Source organism: Lygodium microphyllum, chromosome 2 (assembly GCF_053477565.2).
Source record: "Lygodium microphyllum isolate KBCC chromosome 2, Lygodium_microphyllum_v1.1.10, whole genome shotgun sequence".
NCBI classification, from domain to species: domain Eukaryota; kingdom Viridiplantae; phylum Streptophyta; class Polypodiopsida; order Schizaeales; family Lygodiaceae; genus Lygodium; species Lygodium microphyllum.
The window spans coordinates 125,395,252-125,416,274 of NC_141136.1; the positions used below are offsets into that span (position 1 = coordinate 125,395,252).

At 40.6% G+C, this 21,023-nt stretch overlaps 1 pseudogene; it reads right to left on the reverse strand.

Annotated features, from left to right (window-relative positions):
- Nucleotides 1–2,558: 2,558 nt before the first annotated feature.
- The window catches only part of LOC148040284 (uncharacterized), an 88,164-nt pseudogene continuing 69,699 nt past the window's right edge, over nt 2,559–21,023 (reverse strand).

The following is a 21,023-nucleotide window of genomic DNA, read 5'->3' on the forward strand; positions in this document are numbered from 1 at the left end:
GTCAACACCATGGAATTCAGACAAGTGATGTCTCCTTGTGTTGCACTGGTTTATTATAGTTGCGGCATATGTCGTGCATGTACTCTCATGAAGTGACAAGTGGATGCAGGATGACACATGTCTTTGTGCGAAAATGTTCAATGCCCAAGTCACCGCAAGACCACCAACCCCACAAAGAGCCGCGACAAAGCCACACTGCCGAAAGCAAAAATCACCCGTTCGAGTGCCCACATCGCATGGCCCAAAGCATGATCTTAACCACTTCCTCTTTCTGGGTTACACTCTACGCCGGGCACTCACAACAGCTGATACCCCAATTGTACCAACATCGCACATTCCAAAGAGGGTTGCAATATCTCAAGTGTATCTCCCCATCTCAATGACTGCTTCTCTAACAACGAGGCTAGGGCACAATCATCACTGTAATATCCATTTCCTGAGCCTTTGAAGCTTGACATTCCCCAACCCATTGAAAGGCTGATAGCCTCAACATATTGCAATGGTTGTACTCAATCAAGTCCAAAAAAAGAAAGAAAGAAAAAAGCACAAGAAAAAGAAAATGGAAAAGCAAAAAAAGAAAAGAAAAGAAAAGAAAAGAAAAGAAAAACGAAAAGATACGAAGCACCCCCCCACGATCACAGCACAACACCTAGGGGTCCTCAAATTAGGTACGTGACCTTGGTCGGCTAGCTCCGTCCCTAGTTCCCTAGCCCTTTAGCATCACCCACAATTGTTCAGGGCACATCAAGGGCAGGACATACCTAGGAAGCTTGTCTCGCCTATGGTTAGACCTATCACCCTAACCCATTCGCACGATTCCCTCTTGCACTCTATCTTAATACCATTACATTCAATTGTGGTAAGCACCACATGAATGGCCATGAAAAGTACACCGTCCTCATCAAGCAAGTGCACTAGCTCCCAGCTCTACCGAAAGTGCGGTATCCGTGTATTCAATTATGCTACGTCGTGCAGTCATAATGCAAATGATGTCTCATACACCTTCACGTGTACTTCTTCTCAACATGGACAAATTTGTTTCATCCACACATTGTTACAAGAAACCAACCCACGGTCTTCTAACTACGTAATATCTAAGTATGCACAAGCACTCACATAATATCTGCACCAAAATATATACATAGTTTAGGTCCTCAAGTGCAGGACAATACTCTCAGCTTGCTTAGAGTTCAACTTGTCTCCCAAACTAATTGAACTACGTCTTGTGCACGATAAAGAAGACTAGCACTACCCCTAGGGAGAGACCACCTATGAGAGGTTTTCAATTGCAGGTATTGAAGACTCCAATGAAAGTGTCGTTTGATCTTCATCGACACCTAACTCTGAATTCTTATCCTTTATCATCCTGCAAGCCCACCAAGAATCGTCATGTACAGAATCCCCAACAAACCAACACTTGTGCTGGCCATCAGTGCAATCCCCAACAAAGAACAGCCCTACCACCAACTCCAACAATCCTACCACCAGTCACCTAGGCCACCAACGTGCCCCCAACGACCTTCCTCCACACCACCACCAACACTCCTCCATGGCAACCACCATCGATGTCCCTTCCACCCACGTCTTCAGTGCATGCCCAAGCCTGCTACCTACGACAATGAGTACCATGGGACTGACACTCATCTGGGGGGGGGGGGGGGGGGGGGGGGTAATGTTAACCGTCAGACGAACAAGAAGGAAATTTTGGAAAAGCTAAAGCAGAAGAAAAAGGCCAAGGAAAAGTGAAACGGAAGACAAAGGTGCACGAGGAAAATCTAGAAACACAAGAAGCGCAGAAAAGTCCCAAATAAAGAAGAAAGACGTACAAGGAAAAGCGCAAGCCAATACTTTTGTAAAAGAGCGCAAGCTCATCATGATATAATTTAAGGAGTGCCGGGCTCTCACACGTGCAATTTGTAAAGGTAGATGGTCGGTAGGAAGGAAGCTAGGAAGATAGGAGGACAATGGGAAAAAGGGCTTAGGCCACGGCCGGCCATGCAAAAAAGGGGATAAGGGGATGACCACCCAAAAGGGATTTAGGGTTTTGTATATAAAGTTGAAAAGTGAATGAGAAGCTCATTCTTGTGTGTGGCCAAAAGTGGCTCTCCTCTTCTTCTTCTTCTTCTTGTTCTTTCTTGCTTGAGCTTGTGCTTGAGAGAGGGAGTGTGAGAGTGTGAGGGAGTGAGTGTGTGAGGGTGAGGGACCGAGGAGGAGAAGCTCTCCATCTTCTCCTCTCTTCTTCTCTTCTCTTCTCTTCTCTTCTCTTGCTCGCGGTGATGGAGCTTGAGGATGGAGCTTGCTTGAAGCTTGCACTTGAATCGTGGAGCTACCGGAGTGCAAGAGAGACGAGGGAGCTTAATCGAGCATTAAGGTAAGCTCACTACACCCGTAAGGTAGGCATTGCACGTCTGCTATGTGAGAGGTAGCCATGGCCGCTCGGCTTGAAACACTTGATCAATAAGCGGTCCGTAGGTCTCGAGGTAGAGTTCCGTAGCTCCCCTTCAATGCAATTCTAGCAAATTGATGTGAAGGTTTTTTTTGCATCTTAAACATTTACTCTACAACCCTCTCCATACCCACCATGACCTCCTCAATGGGAAGTGATCTAGATTCAAGTAGTTAGAGAATGTATGGTGTTTGTGTCTCGACTTAGAGAAAGTTTGTAAGGAAATTCTTTGACACATCCAAATCGGCTTTGCCATAAGAGAATGAACCATTATAGTCCCCGATAGTTGTTTACATTGTTCACATCTCCTACTTTATATAAGGGTTTGATCCAATTTGTATTCCAATCATGAGGTATGCCATGCTAAAGTGCAAGTTAAACATATCACATATCCAACAATGTGTTTCCTCCCTTGTCCATTTAAGCATTTCAGGCTTTATACCTTGAAAATATCCTTCCTTGTGTGATGAGTGGCCAATTTTTCAAGCCCTTTGCATACATCCTTGGTGGTAAAGAAGGAAGGAATACGTGAAAGAGAACCATGGCATGGCATCTTTCCCACATTTGGTTGCTCATATAGCTTCTTGCAATGCATGTGCTTTCTCTTGAACTTGAAAAAACTTTTTCTTGGCTTTCCATCTTCTTCTCTTTTTTTGAAGAAGTGCTTTGTATGCATGTAAATGCCTTTTTTCAGGCTTCTTTACATTCCTTATCAAACCATTTCTTTTTTGAGCTATATTTGACATCTTTTCAAGGCATGTGCTTCATGGCAAAGCATTCCTCTGCACAAGAGCAAATCACTTGCTTGAAGACTCCCCACTTGCATTCTAATGTTGCATCATGTTGGAGCTTGGTTGTTCATAGCAGTGTTCAACCATATTGGCATACATGGGTTCTCGTTTGAAGTCTATACACAAAGATGAGTGTCCCACACTATGGTTGGAATTTATATATTTGGGTCTCTCCCCACATTTGAGATCAATACATAAAGTTCTATGATTTGATGTCGGATTCCATTGACCAAGTGTAAAAATTTGTATGAAATCCACGATAGCTTTCAAAAATAACATATAGTCAACCATAGTATCTCCATTGTGTTTCCTACATGTAAAGCCATATGTGCCATTCCATAGAGACGCTTTATTTGCAATGCTCATTCCAAAACTATCACACATGTTAAGAAGTATTGATCTAGCACTTTTTCATCACTAGAATTTTTCCTATACATGTGTACATCGTCTAGCCTGCTTGAGACATGAGATATGTCAAATTATTGTATATTATGTTGCAAAGTTCTTGTACGTGCATTCATGTCTCACCAAAGAAAATAACCTCACCTTTATCCTTGAATTAAGAAATGTCTTCCTCTAGATCGACAAAAGGTTGATGATCTCTATCCAAGCATGCATAGAACTTAGAGTCTCGGTGAGGATTGTAGCAACCCGCCCACAAAATTAGGTGTGCCATTTGGTGTTATTATTTTCAACCATATGTAACATTTATACTTGTCATCTTTGATAATAGAAACATTATCTTCTAATCCTTTTTTAATCAAACATGTGACACCTCCTTGTTTTCTTTGTTGCCATGGTTTCTTTGCCCACATCAAAGAATGCAAATTGTATTTGTTTAATCCAAGAATCCGTTGGGCATCATGCTCCCATGTTTCAACAAGAAGGATTACATCCGAATCATTGGCTAGCTCATCAATGCCAAGTCTCGCATTCCATGGATATCCATTACAATTCCAACAAACATATACTCACAATCGTGAGTTGGGGCCTCATAGGTCACGTGTTCCTATTTGTTGGATGGTCTTATTTCCTTTGTGTGTCTTTTCTTCATGAGGTAGCTTCTTCATGAGGTGACTTATTCGTTTCCTATCTTTGAGTTAAGGGATTGGATATGGTCTATAGTTTTAGCTAAGGGATGTTAGCTGGAAGGGATAACCATCTTTGGACAACCATTTGGTAACCTCAAGCTAAGTTCCAAGAAGTTGTACCAAAGGTTGAAGGATTCATTTGTTTATTAAATATTCCAAGCTTCTTCACTTTTTCTCAAATCATCATCTCTCGATAAGAATTAGCTGACTAGAGATGTTCTGTATGTATTTTCAGAAGTAATTTAGATATAGAATTTGTAGAAACTCTCCTTCCCATATTCTTGAGAATAAATCTTATTGCTAGATCTAGAATGTTATTCTACAAATATGATCAAAGCTCTAGCATTGATTATGCACTTTTAGCGGTAAATATTTTCATAATGTAATACATTAGATTTTTAAAGTTCTAAGGAGATAATAGCCATTTCTATTCTTAAGTTAAGGTTGCTAAGTCAAGTAAGGTCCTAGAGAATAAGTTTACCCAATAGAATATGAAATCCATTAACTAGTCTACATCTCAAAAATAAGGATCCAAGAGCCTACATCTCAAAATAAGGATTCAAGTTTACTAGCATTGCACCCTCTAGAACTATCTCCTAAGCTTAACTTTAGTCTAAGACTCAAGTGTACTATCTTTGATTTGGTTAATCTGCCAACCTTTCTTGATTGACATTCATACCTCAAGTGATTTGATCCCCAAAGCATGGGCCTAAGATATAGTACTTAACCTCTTCCTCAAGAAGTTATTTATACTTACAATTAAAATAGGGAATAATGCAACATATCAGTTAGAATCCTCCAAAGTAATCTATGCAAGAGAAAATGTCTACAATGGAAATAAACCCAGTGATGCTAGTGGTATGGTATAAGTCCACTAGGGGATACAAATAGAGTTTGTGTTAGCGATGTAATCACTAATCTTTGCAAAAAGACTATGGTAGCCACATCCTCATGTTTCCTTGAGAGGATCCATAACCTAAGATTCTCTAATGACGGCCAATAATCTAAGTATTAACCAACCACCAGGGTAAAGCAGGTGTTGGTCTATAGAGAATCTTGATGGTAATGCCAATTTGCCCATGATAAACTCACCTACACTTCTGTAGTTCATTGGTTAAGCTTGTGCATCTAACTAACTTTAACTTCTCAAAATTGTTTTTGAAAAATAGTTGAGTTGGTTATACTCTCAAGTATGAATTTAGACAAAGACCTTATCTTAGAATCATATATCTTCTCTAACTCTTAGCTCTTCAAATCTGACTATTCCCTAGACTCGAGCAATGAAATTGATAATGGAGATCTTTCCTACAAATCTTTTATAAACCTACTACCTCCTCACGCAGTCTGAGCATGACCATGATTAGTAGCCGAGAGCTTATCCATGCTCCCAGGACGCTACAAGTAAGAAGTCCTCATCTCAATCTATCCACAAGAGAAGCTAACTGCAAATATTCTAAAAAACAAGCAGAGCAAGGAGTACCCAAACCCACTATCTTTGTAGAAACTAATCCCTTGAGTTGGCAGCCTAAAAGAATAAGCTCCTAGTTGACTATAATTCTTGCCCACATAGAGTGTTGGCTTCAAGCATTAGACCTCCTCATCATATCCTAAACAAACTCTTTCATTGGACTTAGCACCTAGAGGTATATCTAGGATGCAAGCCAACCCTCAAACTTTTACCCACAGTCTATTTAGTCATAAACCTAGATAAAGTCATGATACCTATCAGCCTTGACATTAGCTCTTTATAGAGCTTGCCTTAAGATTATAGGAATTAACTATGAATAGAAACTAAAATCTAGAATTTGGACTGTCCTTTCTTACTATCCAACCCGTGGGTGATCCACTCCCCTCTAGTTATACTCTACCAAAACACTATCTAGACCTAAACTTATAATTCTCTCAACTATACTTGGATTACCTAAGCTAACAAGAGAGGTTCTTAACCAAAAACTACCTCTTCTTCTACACATTGTAGTTTGTAGCAATAACTAAAAAGACTCTGTCTAGAAGCATAGGATGCGATTGTGAAGTTTGAGTAGCCTTGCAAGAGCGATGTAAATGACTACTTCAATCTTCGCCATAAAATTTTGCACAGAATTTTTAACAACACCTCCTTTGGTTGGAGAATAATTTATAAGTCCAAAAAAAAAGCCAAACGGCTACCTGTCGACCTAGGGGCTAATTACATCAACAATAAAAGTGAATAAATAACAATGAGAAGAGCTTGAATTAAAATTTAAGTGTAAGGTGGGGATGGGTCATATCCTTATAGCTTTCTTAGGATCAACTTTGTATTTTGATATTTTAATAGAGTACCCAAGAACTCTCTTCAAAATGAGATAATAAAAAGTATTGGATAGGCTTAGCCAAAAAAAAAAATCAAAGATACCACAACAACCACTTCAATCATACTCTTGCCTTGTTTTCTTGCATGCACTTAATCTCTCTTTCCTCATTAGACACGCCCACATAACACCTCTCTGATTAGGAGTATACACCCTATTTGATTTTCCTTCATATGTAGGTGGGAAGCTTCTTATTAATCATAAGCTTAGATAGACTTGGAAAGAGACACAATACCAAAACATCCCCTTTGCCTTTAGACTATTCTTTTATTCCTTCCTGATCATGTTATCATGGTCCAATAAGTATAGCTCTTCTTGAAGCATTTTAGCTTTACAAAATTTTATTCTACTAAAGAAAATATGATTCATTTGTGATTAAAATATCCACAAATTGTATTTTTCTTTTTCTTGTTATGCAAACCTTTTCCCGTATATAATTATATCAAGCATCCATTTTTATGCTACCTTCAATTTGTCGATTCATAATCTTTATCTATTAGAAGAGTGGTTTAAATTGTAACCTTCTTTGGGTATATTACTTTTGATATAAGAAATTTAAAAAAATTATCATCGCTTGAGAGATTAAGAAAGAGAGCATGAATTTGTCCTTAGATTAGCGAGAACTTTGTGGGTCCTTGGGTGGTGTGTCGGAACCAAAAAAAAAAAAAGAATTTATATTTAGATTCATCGATGAGTGCTACCAAAGTTCTACGTGTACGGGAAGGCATTGGTTTAATAATTGCAAGTTGACGTGTGACTAGGACTTCTTGTCTTTTTATGTAAAAGCTATAGCAAGCGAAGAACACATTATAAGAAGCTTGTCCATCAGCTAGTACACGCGTAAGACAGAGCGATGCACCTCCACAAGTAAAGTTTCTATTACAACAATTCCCCACCGATCTTCTTACTACCCAACCCAAAGGAGTAGGGGTGTGTGTGTGTGTGTGTGTCTGTAGAGGGTGTGTATGTGAAGGGGAATAGAGGTGAATGTCTATGAGTGAGTGAGTGAGTGAGTGAGTGTGTGTGTGTGTGTGTCACCACAACGAGAAGATGATGAGCATGACGAGGATGAAGGAGGGGCGTGCGAATCCAGCAGAGGGGAGAGAAGGCGCACGCATACGGCTGCATAGAGGGTTGTCGCTTCGCGCATGGGGACATGGGGCGTCCGTCACCTCTGTTTCGCACCAAAGAGGAGAGAGAGAGAGAGAGAGAGAGAGAGAGAGAGATCTTTAAATTTGAATTTCGGTGAGTGAAATTTAGTCCTGGGTATAGCTTATATATGAGAGGAGGTGCACAGGGTAAGGTGGGAGGTAGAGAGGGATTAGAGAGAGGTGAGAGTGAGATGATGTGGGATAAGAGAGAGAGAGAGAGACAATAATAAGGAGAGAGAGAGAGAGATAGAGAAAGAGAGTTAGGGAGAGGAAGAGGGAGAGTTAGAGAGACCAAAAGAGAGGTCTAGAGGAAATATGTAGAAACCGAAAGAGAGAGACTTAGAGAGGGAAAGAGGTAGAGAGAGAAACAAACAAATGAAGAGAGATAAAGAGGGAGATTGAGACAAGGTATGGATAGTGTGTTCTTGGGTGAAGAGGTGGGAGAACTGTGCTCGTATGTAGTCAAAAAGGGTAGGGCACTCAAGTAAAGAATGATGCTCAGACTTGCGTATCCCCATGGTGCATGAGATGCATAAACAAAGGGGTTCCTCTCCTCCTCCCTATTGACCTCTCTCACATTGAAGCGAGTGAGAGCTAAGTCGAATTGCGGCTAATGTGCAAATAGAAGAGATGGGAATATAAGCTCTAGGATGTGTTGTTGGGAGTTCTCTCAGGAAAAATATTGCCTTATGGTTGGGGGCAATGTGGGTAGCATAGTGTTTGAAGCGTGATTTCTAGTTTGCCTTTGATTTGATGACACGTTGTCATTGGAGAAAAGCTTCATTCACCCTAGGATCCAATGAGGCGTCATGAAGAAGGTATCTTGCATTCCACTTCTCAAAGCCCTCTGTTATGTCTTCCATCCATCCTAAGCTCAAGATCTTGCTTTTGTGGATCTTTTGAACTCTACGACTTACCTCCCATGCAATCTTAGGAAGTCGATGTTGGGGGCATTATCCAAGCTTTTGTATGGACTCCACAACTCTCTCCATACCCATAATCTCAATAGGAAGTGAGCTAGACACAAGAAGTAATAGTAAAAAAGGTCTTTGGATATTCACTTGGAAAAAGTTTGTAAAGAAACACTTTTGAACGGCCTCAAACTCTTTCCAAGTAGATGTAGAAATGATACCACCCCACACTCTAACTCCATAGAGGAGGAAAGACATGACTAAAATTTGTTTCTTGAGTATCCAACACTTTGATATCTCCTTGATGGCACACATTCTCAAATGCATAATAAGCCCTCTTCCTTGCCTTAAGACGATGCAAAACACATTTATTACATTTGTGATTGGCGAGAACCTCAAGACCAAGGTATTTGAAGATTTCCACAACCTCAAGTGGCTCACCCTAATAAAAAATGCACGGCTTCTCCTTATTGAGAGTTTCACAAGCATGATCTTTATTTTTTGAGTATTGGCTGCCCATTATGCAAGCAAAAGGCTTCAAGAACAACCATTGAATTTTGTGCATCTTCTAGACAATGTGCTAATAGGAATACATTATGTCTCCATTATGCTCCCAAATAGCTTAGCCATTATAGATCCAATCAAAATCATTTGATAATTGCTTACATCATTTACATTTCCTCCTTTATGTAAGGGCTTGATCCAATTAGTGTTTTAATCATGAGGTATGCCGTGTTGAAGTGCAAGATTGAATGTCTCATAAATCCAACCATGTGTTTCCTCTTCTGACCATTTGAGTATTTTTTGTTTGATACCTTGGAGACCTCTTTCCCTCCTAGTAGCCAAAGTTCTAAACTCTTGCCTTTATATCCTCAATGGTAAAGAGGGTAGGATGGTCCATCAAAAGACTCCTAGTTCTCTGGGACCACCCTAACATAGGACAGACCCATTGAGGGTTCTGCCCACTTGCTTCCCTCAATAGGCGTTCTTTAGTTATCTAATTAGGTCCTATCACATTTATGTGTGACATTTGAAGTCAGCTTCCTTTATTAAACCTTTTAGAGAATAGAGTTCGTTCATGTAATTTACAACACAGACACGAAAACAGTTCAAGCAGTCCTTTTAACAAACAAGTTCCTTAACTTATCTTCAAGTTAATCTTTGTCTCTTGCCCATACATTATAAATTATATTTCCCTTCTTCCCTGCAGAAGTAACTGGTCCAACTCACATGGCACTACAAATTTCCATCCTTTATCTAGAATAGGAGCTTCCAACACCACAGACGTTGGGCTCACGATAGTCTTCAACTCTGTTCCGGACTAGCAAGGGGTGTCCAGAGCTCCACCTGACCCACAAGTGGCCTAGGAGTGAGACACAATTTTTGTGGTTGGTCTTTTCACCACTCGACCTTCGGCCCGTGAATCGAGTAATGCCCTTCTGGGGTTGAAGCACGGCATGACCTTGGAGATGATCCACCCGTGCAAAATATCCTTTCCTTAATTAATCTAGTTAAGAATCAAGCACAATCAAGGCAATCAACCTAATATCATCTTCCAAGAAAACATTCTTTTATCCCCATGGCAACTTGTCATCACAGACCCCTGCCATGAATTTACCATCAATCACAAGTACTTGGAATAATCATCCAAACCACAATGCAACAAATAGTTGAATGTAAACGTATTTAGGGTGTTATTTAATCAACCAACAAATCCAAATGTATTTTTCCAAACAATGCAAGAATAGACGCGATAACATTTCCATCACATATTTGCTCTCCTTCTTGGGATCAAAGAGCGATTCTATGTAAAAAATTTCTTAACAGTCCCTTCCTTTGGCTAGGGCATTTGTTAAGGTTTTAAACACCGTACAAGACGTAAGTTCTATAGGTCACTTACATTGGTTGATAACCAAACCTTGAATTGGATTGGTGAAAGTCATAGTTATTCGACGGACCTTAAGGCATCTTAGTTTTAGTCCTAAGTAAACCCTTGTATGTCTAATAAGCCTTAGAACAAGAAAAATCTCCCCCTCAAGGAGTTCTCCCATTTCACTCAAGAGATAAGGCAAATAATCTACTTTTAACTAGCAAGAAAGTATATCTCAAAATTTTTGAAGAAAACCAAAAAATTTTCATTTGAATGCTTTACAAGGAACGATATAGTCCATAGCCTTTTTCTCCCAAGGAATGTAATTACCTTAGGGGATTAATACGTAGGTTATAGGGTTATCAATTGGTTCCATGAATAATATTGCCAACTTTGAATCCCAATCCAACCTAAGTCTAGTGATAATCATGGTCCAACCAACTTATTAATGTGATCACCTACTTAATGAGTTGGATAGCACCTGGAAAACTTGCGATGTGGGTGGAACAGACGTTACACTTGTAATTGGATGCTTTGGGTCTAAAGTGCTTCTCTTGGTATCCATGCTTGTCCTTCTCCCCGTGCTTCGACTTTAAATGCTTTGATAATCAAACTCCTTAAGCTACCACCTTTAATAGCTCCAGAGACCTCTCTCTCTCTCTCTCTCTCTCTCTCTCTCTCTCTCTCTCTCTCTCTCTCTCTCTCTCTCTCTTTCCCTCTCTATCACCCTCTCTCTCTCCCTTTAGCGAGCCAAGGCGTCAAGGCCTTTTGTTCCTCCTTCTTTAGTGTGCCATGCATCAAGTCCTTTCTCCCTCTTTCCCTCTCTCTCTCCCTCTCTCTCTCTCTCACCCTTTCTCTCTCCCTCTCTCTCTCACTCTCACTCTCTCACTCTCTATCACCCTCTCTGTCCCTTTCTTTCTCTCGACGGCAAGGGGGGGAAAAGAATAAGGTGAGTATCTTCACCTAAGGAGGAAGGAAGAAAATAGCGTCCTCTCATTTATTGTTGTTATAGGGGGGAAGAAGGGTATTATTGGGGGGGCAAATTGGAGTGGTGGTGGTAGTGCATGGTGGCGGGGAGCCCAACTTAGCCGTGAACTAGGCATGGTGTCCTAGGAGGGTGGCAAGCCACATGGCCTTCCCCCTCGTCAATTTCCCCTACTTCATTGTCATCTGCTTCTTCCTCTCCTTCGTTGTCATCTTTGCATTCTCCCTCTTCGACATATCCTTCTCCTCCATGTCATCGCCTCCTTCCCTCCCTTGATGCTATCATTGCCGTCATCCTCCTTCTTTCTTTCCCCTGCCACCTGTTTGGTGACGATAGAGAGGGGGAGGGGAAGATTTCAAAAAATTTCTATTAGCTTAAAAGAAAAGGGGGGGATTCTTATGGGCCGTGGGTGGGAAGGGATATTACATCCTCTCCCCCTTAGAGAACTCGAGATGTCCTCATCTCGAAAGAACTGGGGATGACAAGCATTAATGGGGTTTAAGGCCTTGGGTTAGTGTGGGAGCTTTCGCTCAACAGCCAAGACCCACGGACCGCTTATTGTTTCAAGCGTTCCAAGCCGAGCACTAATGGCTACCTCTCACATAGCTGATGCGCCATCCATATCTATGGGTGTAGTGAGCTTACCTCCATGCCGATCGAGTTACCTCCTCTCCTGCGCACTCCAGTAGCTCCACGATCCAAGTGCAAGCTCCATCCTCAAGCTCCACGCTCCAAGCTCCATAGCCGCGAGCAAGACAAGAGAAGAGAAGAGAAAAAGAAGAAGAGAGGAGAAGATGGAGAGCTTCTCCTCCTCGGTCCCTCACCCTCACACACTCACTCCCTCACACTCTCACACTCCCTCTCTCAACAAGCACAAGCTCAAGCAAGCAAGAAGAAGAGGAAGAAGAAGAAGAGGAGGAGAGCCACTTTTGGCCACACACAAGAATGAGCTTCTCATTCACTTTTCAACTTTATATAAAAAACCCTAAATCCCTTTTGGGCGGCCATCCCCTTTTTTACATGGCCAGCCGTGGCCTAGGTCCTTTTTCCCATTGTCCTTCTATCTTCCTAGCTTCCTTTCCACCACCTGTCTACATTTACAAATTTCACGGGTGAGAGCCCAGTGCTCCTTAAATTTAATCATGATGCGCTTGCGCTCTTTTACAAAAGTATTGACTTGCGCTTTTCCTTGTACGCCTTTTCCCCTTATTTAGGACTTTTCTGCACTTCTTGTGTTTCTAGATTTTTCTTGGCGCGCCCTCCTCTTCCGTTTCACTTTGCCTTGGCCTTTGTCTTCTGCTTTAGCTTTTCTAAATTTTCCACCTTGTTCTTCTACCGGTTAACATTACCCCCCTCCTAGATGAGTGCCAGTCCCATGGCACTCACCGTCGTAGGTAGCAAGCTTTGGCATGCACTGAAGACGTGGGTGGAAGGAACATTGGTGGTTGCCGTGGAGGAGTGTTGCTGGTAGAATGGAGGAAGGTCATTGGGGGCACATTGGTGGCTTAGGTGGCTGGTGGTAGGGTTGTTGGAGTTGGTGGTAGGGTTGTTCTTTGTTGGGGATTGCACTGATGGCCAGCACAAGTGCTAGTTTCTTGGGGATTCTGCACATGATGATTCTTGGCAAGCTTGCAGGATGATAAAGGATACGAATTTAGAGTTGGGTGTCGATGAAGAGCAAACGACACTTTCATTGGAGTCTTCAATACCTCCAATTGAAAACCTCTCATAGGTGGTCTCTCCCTAAGGGTAGTGCTAGTCTTCTCTATCGTGCACAAGACATAGTTCAATTAGTTTGGGAGACAGGTCGAACTCTAAGCAAGCTGAGAGTATTATCCTGCACTTGAGGACCCAAACTGTGTGTATATTTTGGTGCAGATATTATGTGAGTGCGTGTGCATACTTAGATATTACGTAGTTAGAAGACCACGGGCTGGTTTCTCATAACAATTTGTGGATGAAGCAAAGTTGTCCATGTTGAGAAGAAGTACACATGAAGGTGTATGAGACATCCTTTGCATTGTGACTACACGACATAGCATAATTGAACACAGGGACACCGCACTTTTGGTAGCTAGGAGCTATTGGACTTGCTTGATGAGGATGGTGTACTTTTCATGGCCATTCGTGCGGTGCTTACCACAATTGATTGCAATGGTATTAAGGCAGAGTGCAAGAGGGAATCGTGTGAATGGGTCAGGGTGACAAGTCTAACTATATGCGAGACAAGCTCCCTAGGTATGTCATGCCCTTGATGTGCCCTGAACAATTGTGGGTGATGCTAAAGGGCTAGGGGACTAGGGACGGAGCCAGCCGATCAAGGTCACTGGACGTACCTAATTTGAGGACCCCTAGGTATTGTGCTGTGATTGTGGGTGCTTCATATCTTTTCATTCTTTTCTTTTCTTTTTTCCTTTTTCATTTTCTTTTTTATTTCTTTTTATTGTGCTTTTTTCTTTCTTTCTTTCTCTTCTCTTTTCTCCTTTTTTTTTTTTTGAACTTGCTTGAGTACAACCATTGCAATATGTTGAGGCTATTAGCCTTTCAATAGGTTGGGAAATGTCAAGCTTCGAAGGCTCAGGAAATGGATATTATAGTGATGATTGTGTCCTAGCCTCGTTGTTAGAGAAGCAGTTGTTGAGATGGGGAGATACACTTGAGATTTTGCAAACCTCTTTGCGACACATGATGTTCGTACAATTGAGGTAACAACTGTCGTGAGCCAAATGTAGAGCTTGATCCAGAAAGAGAGCATAGCCCATGACTATGCTTTCGGCCATGCGAAGTGGGTGGTCGGCAAGGGTGATTTTTGCTTTCGGCAACGTGGCTTTGTCGCGGCTCTTTGTGGGGTCAGTGGTCTTGCGGCGGTGACTTGGGCATTGAACACTTTCGCACAAAGACGTGCATCATCCGGCATCCACTTGTCACTTCATGAGAGTACATGCATGGCATATGTCGCAACTATAATAAACCATTGCAACGCAAGGAGATATCACTTATTTGAATTCCATGGTGTTGACTTAGATACTTATCACCTGCGCTTGATTAGCTTTTTCTTTTGCTAAATATGTGAAATATATTAAACACAGAAATAAAAAGTTTGTACAATTGGGGAACATGTCAGCACTTAACCACTTAAAGATAAAAATTTATGGACGGGTAACATTTGATAAGCCTTTTATACAACATGGGGCTACTCTATTTGTACGAGGCAGGGCGAGTCTGGGTGGTCGTGCGATTGAGGTTGTGCTGGTGAGGGCCTCCTGTGAGGCTAGGCGGGGAAAATGTCGGTTGGGATATGAATGGTGTAGTCCGTGGCCGCAACTGCTTCCAGAATGCTTTTGAAAAATGCATCAAAATCTTGCTTGTCTCGAGCTGCCCTCTCCTCTTTCGAGCACCTGGTGCTCGAGTGTCTGGTGGGGGCCCGCACAACTGGTGTTGCCATGCCCTGTGTGCTCCCTTGAGCTTCTATTCCCCTGGCCTGGGGGTTTTTTGGCCTACGTCCAAGGCGGTGTCACTTGGGGCCTCGTTTCTTTGCATACCTTTTAAGGGTAGGTACGTAGCGTTCCAATGGAGGAGCTTGTGATGCATGCTCCCTCCGACAGCAGATAGCATCCTTGCAAGCCAGCTGCACCGGGTGCTCCATATCGACTACCGTGGGGGAACCTATGAAATGCGAACCAAGGATTAGGCCTTGAGACAAGATAAAACTATTCGCATGGAAGGGATTATACAGTGGGTTATCAAGCGCATATGACGAGGAGGGGTGAGGTGAGGCATGCAGCATTTGTTGTAGAGGGGTGGCCTCCATGATGATGTTTGTTTTGCGTCCAGCAATTAGCAGATCTTGGCTTATGCTAAGTTGCATGGACTAGTTGTCAGGGAGTGGAGCAAGGCTCATCCTCGGAAGGATAGATCGGAAAGGGGAAAATGTGTATAAAGGGACAGTACCCCGTCTACACCATCAGAGATGTTGCTCAGGGCTTCCTATGGTGGTAATGAGGGTTGCATGCCCTCCACCTGGAGGCGGGAATGGTCACACGACTTCTAAATGTGTGGTGAGAGGAGGACCTAAGGAGCTTAGCCTGTAAAACCCAACTCTTCTCCCTGTGCTTGACTATCATTGCTTGTGTGTGTTGATATTGTCTATACAGGGTCACAAAATTCATCCTTTATTTATATACATATTTGTGAATCCATGTCACTTCACGAGGATAAAAGCCAATTGTAGAACTCCAGATTATACTAGAGTGTGGCACACACATCCAGTACTCGTGGCAACTTACTCAATAATGATAGATATTTTGCAATATCAAGTAGCATGGCACCTTGTCCGAGTCTACTGGCAACATGTAACTCGTCCTCAGTGAGAACCTTATTAGTTAGAGAGTTCTCTTGGCTAGTTCCAGCTAAGTTCATACCCCGAATGGCAAATAGCACTTGAAAGGAAGTTGGTGCCACATAGGTTGGGTCTCTTTGAGACCCCGCTATTTGCCCAATCGCTCCTCTGAGACTGTCATAATCTAGGCTCCTAGTTCGGCCATTGCAACGTGCCAACGTTTTTCAAGTTGACTTCGACCCTCTAATTGTCGCTTTAGTTGTTCTATCTCTAAGGGATTTGGTTGGCAGAGCACATCATTGAATGTTACAGTTAAGCATAGTTTGTTGGCTTCCTCATCAGAGATGAGTCACATGCATTCATGCAGGAGCCTGTCATAGTGCTCGTCAAAATGTTCTTCCCAGGATAGGGGAAATGGCAAGTATTTTTCAAGCTACTCCTTAGGGAATGCACCCATGTCCGCCAGGATGTAGACACGTGCGAATACTTTGAGTTTAGTATCCAACTCAATTAAGCATTCAGTGACACTTCTATGCTCAATGAGGGCTTGCTCGGTTACTATCTCATGCAAGGTTCTAGGAGTTTGCTCGGTTGCTATCTCATGCTGTATGCTCGCGTAGTGAATGCCGGAAGGTCCCCAAGAACAAAAGAACTCTACTTTTTGCACAAAACTCAAGGTAAAAAGCATGCACAACATGAACAAAAGACCAATTGGGTGCAATCTCCCCCCATGCCTTGTGTGAGCGCTCCACAAAGCATGTATTTTATGTATTAATCATCTTCAAGCTCAAATAATAGCCCAAATTACAAAATAGCATGCTTTTGGCTTTTAAGTTTGCTTTGGCACAAAATAGAAATAAAGCCAATGGGCGGGCACCCAAAGAGTCAGGCATACCCAATACAATGTCCAAATACAAATATCATAATCATGCGCACATGTGCATACAAAATAATAAATAAATATCCAATGCCTCAATAAATAGGAGCGACAAAATATGGGCACCATGCCTAAGGTATGCGCCCATCAAAATATAAGTGATAACTCAAATACACGCTATCCTCCAATGCTTTCCTCCGCCACTGCTGCTATCTCTACACATCAACTGAAGCATTCACAATCGTTAGTAAAATTATACAATTAAACCGACAAAAGTGAATACCTAGCAGTCTTCAACTACATAAATAAATCAACTGGTTAGAAATCAATCCTAACCTTAATTTATTACGAGTGCGCACTCTAAACTCATAAACGTTTATTAATTTAATATGTATTTTACGGAATCACCCGCTATGGAATCACCCATATACACACTAAATTAATGAAACGCCCGAAAAGGATAGGCGTCCCCATCAACTTCTCGCACAAAGAATCCACTTTGTGTATGAGCCCCAGTCAACAAAGTTTACGGAATCCACAGTAAAAACCTCACGGAATCCACCGTGGCACGGAATCCACCGTGAAATATACCTCCTGGCATCATACCCCCGAGGTGGGATAGCAATTGTCCTCAATTGCTATTAGCTCAATGTGGAGCTAACAGAGTGAGGAAAGCATTTAAGTCTCTAGCGTGCATCCATTGGGCTTCCTCTACAGGATGGTTTTTAAACTTGACTAAATATCTAGAATATCTACGTCCAGTTCTAGTGGTCATGAAATCAGTATTTAGGATTGCTTCGGGTTCAAGTATTTCAGTCTCTTCATCTAACAAAGGTGGGTTTTCGTAAACAGGGTGTACAGGTAATTGGCCTCTAAAGGGTCGTAATAAACTAATGTGAAATGTGTTGTGAATTTTCCAGTGAGGTGGTAATTCTAACTTAAATGCATTGTCATTGATTTTGTGAATAATCTTAAATGATCCATGGAATCTAGGTGCTAATTTCACAACTGGATGTTTATCTACACTTTGTAATCTACGTTTTTCTATTCTCAACCAAACATAGTCATCAACTTTGAAATTCATTGCATGTCTTTTCTTATTGGCTTGTTTGGTATATGATTGCTGGGCTTTGGCAATCATGTCTTTAACCTCATCAAAAATAGTAGCGTGCACATTAGCAATATCATCAGCACTCTAAATTCTATTTGATAAAGATGCAACATGTGTAGACAATCTATAACCATAAATCACTTCAAACGGTGCTTTCTTTGTAGATATGTGTGGTGTATTGTTATATGCAAACTATAGTAAATGTAAATGTATGTCCCATGTTTGTGGTTTAGAAATAGTGTAAGCACGTAAAAGATCTAAAATAGTACTGTTAGTGGCTTCTGTTTGTCCATTAGTTTCAAGATGAAATGCAAATGAGAAATCAATCTTTGTTCCTAGGTTAGCAAACAAAGTAATCCAAAAGTTGTTACAAAATCTAGAATCACAATCAGAAATAATAACTTTTGGTAATCCATGATTAGTAAAAACAGTTTTCAAAAACAATTGTGCTGCCTGAGATGTTATTAAAGTTTTCTTACATGGAATGAAATATGCTTGTTTACTAAACCTGTCTACTACAATCCAAATCATGTCATGGTTAGCTTTAGTATTAGGTAAACCAGTATTAAAATCCATAGAAATCTGTTCCCATGGTCTTGATGGAATAGATAAAGGCATAAGTAATCCATACTATTTACCATGAAGTCTCTTAACTCTTTGACAAATCAAACATTCAGAAACAAAGTTAGTACATCAGTGTCCATATGTGGCCAATAAAAATCTTCAGTCAATGTACGCAAAGTAGATATGATACCTCTATGACCTTGATATGGAGGACAGTGAATCTCATTCAAAACAAAAGATCTGAATGGAACTGTAACACATAATCTCTTTTCATAAAACATAAATCCATCATTATGAGACAGTGAATCAATAGAAATCCAATTATTTCCAACTAATTTATTCCAATCAGATTGAAAAGTAATGTCCTGATGATAAGTATCTTTCATAGGAGTTAGAGAATCAAATGATATAACAGAGATATTATGAATAGTTGGTCTTCTACTTAATGCATCGGCCACTACATTTTCTTTACCTGGTTGATATTGAATAATGGGATGAAAACTCTGAATAAAAGCTGCCCATTTGATATGTTGGTCAGATATTTGAGGTTGACTAAGTAAATGTCTAATACTTTGTTGATCAGTCTTAATCATAAACTTAGAACCCATTAAGTAATGCTTTCATTGTCTTAAAGCTTGTACCACAGCTAATAATTCTTTATCATATGTGGAATATTTAAGTTCGGAGGGTTTCAGTTTACAACTAGAATAGGCTATGGGATGATTAACTTGCATAAGTACGGCTCCTATTCCAGATCCGCTAGCATCAGTAACTACTAAAAAGAATGGTCTATTAAAATCAGGTAGTTGTAATACAGGAGCATGGGTTAATGCATGTTTCAATAAATCAAAAGAATTCTGTTGATTATCAAACCAATGATAAACAATACCTTTCTTTAAAAGTTTAGTCAAAGGCAAAGTAAGTAATGAAAAATTTCGCACAAATTTTCTATAAAAACTAGCAATACCTAGAAAAGAACGTAACTCATGCACATTTTTAGGTATAGGCCAGTTCAATATTGCTTCTATCTTCTTAGGGTCAACTTTAATACCATCTGATGACACAATATGACCTAAATATTCAATTTTTCTTTGAAAGAACTCACTCTTTTTCGGATTAGCATACAATTGATTATCTTTCAACAACTTGAAAACCAAGGATAGATGTTCATAATGTTCATTCTCATTTTTACTAAATACCAAGATATCATCAAAGAATACAATAACACAATGCTGATATTTCAAAAATATACGATTCATCATTCTACTAAATGTAGCATGTGCATTAGTCAATCCAAAAGGCATATGTTTTTCTTTAGCTTGTAGTTCATTCACCCAAATTAGATAAGATTTACTACTTGTGCGTAATGCACGTTTAGCTTGAGTATGAGAAAGCAGTGGAAAAGCATTAGATGCATGCATACCATACAATGTAATATGTTTTCCTTGAAAATGAATATTAATTGAATGCGTGGAATAATCTATATTAGGATTATGCTGATGTCGCCAAGGCATACCTAAAATAATATCACTGGATTGTAATGGTACAACTAGAAAATTCCTTCTTTCAGTGTATTCACGAATTTGAATTTCTAGATCATGCACCTCTTGTGTTCCATTATACCTTGTGCCTAAGAATGCTGCTTTAATGCGATAATGCGTAGGAACAGTTTGTAATTTCAATTCTTTCACTAACTTTGCATAAATAAAATCATGTGTACTACCATCATCATGCAAAATGATCTTTTCTTTTCCATGCACTAAACATTTCATTGTCAACAAAGAATGTGGAGTTGGCATACCTGGTAAAGTATCCGAAGGAGTAGTAATGTCGTCTTCATCTTCCGTAAAATCAGGCATTTCTTCATGTTCTTCATCTTCCATTGCTACAAGATAGTTGATATGGACAAGTGGCTTCTTCGATTGGCAATTGGCTGCTAGATGTCCAGGTTGATGGCATTTGTAACACACTATAAGTTTAGCTTTAGATACATTGTTTGCAATGGCAGGAAGTCTAGGAATATTAGGATTTGACTGTAAAATTGGCTTAGGGTTTTGATTGGTATTTGATGGCAAAGCAGGTGGTTTTGTCCAAGACTTACGGAAAGATGATGAAGGAAATCGACCTTGATTGAATCTTCTAAAATTTGAATTGAATTGCTTAGATCCATAGTTACCATTTACTTGAAATTATTGTGGATGCTTGTCTCTTCCTCGAAGCTTGACTTCAATGTCATGAGCTAAAGAAATTGCATCTTCAAGAGTTGCAGGCTTGAACATATTGACTTCAGCGTAGTAATGCCCAAATAATCTAGACATATACTTGCGCTTGTGAGTCGCTTCAGGTACGTCTTCAAGCATGCGTAACTGGAGTAAGGCATTCCAAAAGCGTTCAATGTACTGAGGAATAGGCTCACGATCTCTTTGTTGAAGAAGGTCCCATTGCTTTATGGCTTTTTCATGGAATTGTGGAGGAAGGAAATTCTGCATAAACTTCTTCTTGAAACTCTCTCAGGTAGTGGGACAATCTATGCTCTTAC